General features: G+C 33.0%; 1 non-coding gene across 1 annotated transcript; it reads left to right on the top strand.

The window, feature by feature from the left end:
• The first annotated feature begins 1,321 nt into the window (after window positions 1–1,321).
• Window positions 1,322–1,393, top strand: TRNAQ-UUG (transfer RNA glutamine (anticodon UUG)). The gene has a single exon. It is a non-coding gene; the product is annotated as a tRNA-Gln (tRNA).
• The last annotated feature ends 3,658 nt before the right edge of the window (window positions 1,394–5,051 follow it).

A 5,051-nucleotide genomic window follows, 5' to 3' on the forward strand; every position in this document is an offset into this window, starting at 1 on the left:
AAATTGATTTATTTGATCCAAATTTTACTCTACTCAAAAAACAATATTAGGAATGCTTTATTTAATAAATATATAAAATTCACTATGGTTTGGTATATTGTCTATTGAATTTTCATTGTCTCTGTTTTCTCTACATTGTTTATATCTGTTTATGTGTATTATTATATAATTTCTTTGTAATCTGTTCATTTTTTATTATGTTCAATATATTTAATTTCAATACATTATGCTTGATTTAATAGCTATTGAATCGAGGTTATGTCGTAACTTTATTTTATAATTTAGTTTGTATCAAATTTATGTACTTTTTTTTGAATATGGTCGAGATGTTTTGATGTATTTTTAATTTGTTTTGTTTTGTTTGTATTTCTCTTGTAATCTTTTATTGTATATTATTGTACATATGTCCATTTTGGCTTCGGCTGTGGTCTTTATTATCAATAAATTCAAATAATAATAATAATAATAATAATAATAATAATAATAATAATAATAATAATAATAATAATAATAATAATAATTATTATTATTATTATTATTATTATTATTATTATTATTATTATTATTATTATTATTATTATTATTATTATTACTTTAAATGAGATGGTAGCAGTTATACTTTTAGGATTTCTCAAGTTCCATTTCCGAAGCAGTTAACAAGTTTGACAATTAGAACTCCTAAATGCAGTGAATCTGAAAAGTATTATGTCACAATAGGTTACGGAACGAACTGTATAGCCTATCTATATATGAAAAGAAAACTAAGGCCACCAACTTCTCAGTGGTGACATTCGCCTATAGAAGCCTTTCGAGTGAGGTTTACCTGGGTTTTCATTATTCACACCAGGCAAATGCCGGAATAGTACCTAACAGAGGTTTCAGGCTTGTTCCTTTCTTCCTCACTCCTTTCTTTCTTCTTCACTTCCCCAGGTAATGTGCCAAGTGCCCAGAAATATAACCCTGAGTTCTAAACCCACCAGCAATGCGCGCCTAGAGCAGTGTAACTAGAAAACTAGTAAAGTAGTAATAGAGTTCAATTACATGTCCTAAGCGTTTAATTAGTAGAACAAAACAACAACAGCAACAATGGTAATAATATAAAAACAAAGTTTGTTCATGTTAATGAGTATCATTATAGTACCTAAGAAAGCATATACGGGAAAGGCAAAATTGAATTTATATGTAACATTACTATTAATTTTAACGGATATATTTTGACCAAATTTCATTACCATGTAGATAGGGACACGTTTGGGTCTAATATATTTAATTAGGAGATACTTACTGAAAAACTCCATTTATTTCAGTTTGTATTACCGACGGTCCCATGGTGTAATGGTTAGCACTCTGGACTTTGAATCCAGCGATTCGAGTTCAAATCTCGGTGGGACCTTCTGTATTTTTTTCCTAGTATAAACTTTTTCTTATTTGTGTGTTTGGTAGCGGATAATAGTAACGAGTTACTTAATAGAAATACGTAACGAAAGTTATTGATACTATTAAGCCTATTATTTTATTGAGACAAGCATCAACCTAACATTAAAGATTTCTGTGAATGGTAACATCTAAAGAAGACATTTACAGAGGTATTAAAGTCTATATAGGTTGAAATGCATTCGAAGGTAAATAGCTTCGTGTAAAAAGTATCAAAATGTTTTAAGCGGCGTATGTTGAGTAAATGGATTCCATCTATTTTGATGCACACCGAGAATTTTTGTTGAGAGGGGTCCAACCTTTATCGTGGGGTGTCAAAAACGTCTTTAACAAAGAAGGTCCAATACCTGTGTTACTCTGCATTTAAAAAGATGATCAGCAATTGTTAATCCCTGTCTCCTGTGTTCTCACAAAAAAAAAATATATATATATATTTTTATAAGAAAAGAAAGAATAGAGATGAGAAATCTTTAAGCTGCATCAATCACTTCTCTATTAAACATGTATAGTTGTGTTAAGAAAGTACACAAATATTAAGCAAGTTACGAACTTTACGAATCCGGATCCAATGGACTCCCGCATGGATACACCAGAACCACTTCTATTACAAATGAGTGATAATAATACGTCCTCTTGAGTCACTGAATCGATTGCAAAAACCCACTTTACGCTATCAGTTACCATCTTCACTCTAGGTCAATAAGTGTTAAAACAGGAAATGGCCAATAAACCACTTTGGTTTTGGATTGAGAGTTAACGGAGGACATCAAACATATTCTTGGAACTCTGAATTGATGATTAAAGAAACTGCTACAAGACGTCCGACATTCATGCATAGCATAATTTGAAAGGTGAAAAAAAAAAAAGTTCCACAACGTGGTATTCATCAGTCTACACCACACAGTCATTTGCGCGAATCATGTTCCATGTTCTGCTAAATGATAAGGTGGAATAGTTCTCCAAACCTTGCAGTTATTACGGTTTACAACGCAACTAGAGTGAAATGCTACTTCGTCACTGAACACTGGTCAGAAAATTTTTGTCATCAATTTTATCGAGTGTGGTAGCAGCAAATTTTTATCCTTTTAGGCATATCATTGGGTCCAACTTGGTGCAAGCAAACAATTTCAGTCTTCTGCGTACTTTGTGTTTGATATCAACTTCCAAACTTCGAAGTTTCAAGGACTTTTTTTATTATTATTTTTATTTTGCACTTACGACTCTCTGAGTTCTTGCACAGTTTCCTCGGATACGCGTGGCCTTCCGGAAGATTTTCCTTTCAAGACGTATCCTGTTCCTCGAAATTCTTTCAGCCAGTTGTGAATACTCTTATATATTGATGGGGATCTCCCATACATAAAATGAGGTGACGTTTTTATTCCGGATTATATCAGGAAGTTCTCTTGTTTATTAACGCAATTCTGTTTTGTTTATTTCATTTTTGTTTAAATTATGTTTTGTTGTCTTACTCTCCTCTCTTCTTTTCTTCTATTCCACATGTTTTTTGCTATATGATATGTTAATTGGAAATTTTGTAATTTTGTACTCTCCTATATAATGTTCTCCACGTATCATTTTTAAGCTTATCCCTAATATTTGCTATGTCTTCCTTTGTTATGAAGTGAGCACATGTTCAGGTGGTCCCTAAGCCAATCCGCAGATACATGTCTCATTTTCTTCTATTTTCAGTGACTTGAAACGACCATACCAGAAAGTATTTAAATAGGCCCCTTGTCTATGCTTGGCAACTCATTCGTAATTACTATCTCTGGAATATATTCTTTTAACTTCTATCCTTTGGTTGTTTCCCCATTCCTCTTGCCATTTCATTTCAATATTTTTTTTCTAGCTCTTTCTCATTGTTAGGAATTTGTCCCAGGATTTCTAAACTTTTAGTAATTTCTTTGTGTTTTGTTCATATTTTAAAAGCCTGTCTTAGTACCCAGGGGTGTATTGGCTCTTCTTGAGCCAGCGTCTGTAGAGATAGTCTTTTAACTACATTCAGAGTTCTTATAAGTACAATTTTATAGTTTCAATGTCGGTGTCCTGTTATTATTGTGAGTATTAATTGTGATTATTTACTTCAACTACAATAAATAGGAAATCAATCAAAAAGTTGAAGAAAGGAAAAAAAAAAACTAAAATCATAACGAAATCTGTCTTTCGTTCTCTGTGTTAAAATAAGAACAGAATATTAATGTTACTCTTAAATTAAACTAGAAAAGAACTCTGATTTATCTATTTTATATATCAGTTATAGCGCTTAAAAATTGTACTAAATTAAATTATGAGAGTATTGTATTATAATTCTCATCCTTCATTTTAGGCAATCAATCCGGACGAATGTAATCAGGAGAATGAGGAATGATTTGTTGAGACTTACTCAATCCTAACAGTTTTCGCGGGACTGTATATGCCCTGTTGACGGATTTATCACAATGAGAGGAGCTGATTTACTTTGTAATTTTCCGGTATTTGTGCGGGTTATTCCTAACACGCGTCTTTCCATTCTTTCTACATATAATCGAAAAGAGTAAGAAAACTGGTTTGAATGTTGGCTAAGAAGAAATGGTATGAAGGGCATGCTAGAAAGTATGGTGGCAGGAAAAAGAGAAAGGAGCGAGAAAGATTACAGTTAATGATCTATATTAAAATAGAACGTTCGTACCTGAAGACTGTGGTGTATGGAAGGTTCTGTGGAGTTCACGGCAAGCCCATATCCAGGGGGGTCTAGGGGGACCGTCCCCCTAAAATTTTCACGGTAGGCATGCAAATGAACTATAATATGGTTGGATCGGCTCCCCCTAACTTCAGCCGGGCTCCCCCTACAATTTTGGGCTGGCTACCGGTCTGGTTCATGGCAAGTGACCTTCCAATAATGTCAGAGTATCTATAGCCCTACTGATGATGATTCTGCAGTCTGGTGTCGATAATATAAGATTATGTTACATTAGTATATGTAGATTAGTCTTAATCCAGATTGGAACAGTAGAGAATTTTCCGTTTCAAGCTTGTCAACATTTTACTTTTTAATCTGAAGTTGTTTCTTCCGAATGCAATTAAATCTATGATCTGTTAATCTTTTCTTTACCGCTGCCATGCGTAAAAATGTCATGTACGTCCCAAATCAGAGGCACACTCACGTGGCGGGTCCACCAGATCCGAACTCTCCTTCTAGAACTGGCAACTGGAAATCGATTTGTACGCTTTTAAAATAAAACTATACTTGTTTGGCTTAGAAATGATTGATGTGACCAAAAGATTTTGATCTTACTCCTCAATTGTAATCTTTTCTTGTAAAAACAATCTGTTCTATAATTTATTCTGAGATTATAGATGGGGATAATTAACAATAACTTGTCTCTTCGGGTGTAGAATAACACCGGTTCAATACAGAATAGACGTAATGTCTTGTAATATTGGATTCACCGAACTTTGGACCTCTAGCAAGAAAGAAATCTGGATGTGTGTCTGTCCCAAATAGAGTTTTGTCACAATGCCTTCATATATCATCAAGTGATTTGTCACTATCTAAAAAAAAAAAAAAAAAAAAAAAAAACTATATATATTGGAAGGTCACTTACATAAATTGTTGATATAAAAAGAAAAAAACAATC

The sequence above is a fragment of the Thermobia domestica genome, chromosome 8 (assembly GCF_964235325.1).
Source record: "Thermobia domestica chromosome 8, izTheDome1.hap1.1, whole genome shotgun sequence".
In the NCBI taxonomy this organism is placed as follows: Eukaryota; Metazoa; Arthropoda; class Insecta; order Zygentoma; family Lepismatidae; genus Thermobia; species Thermobia domestica.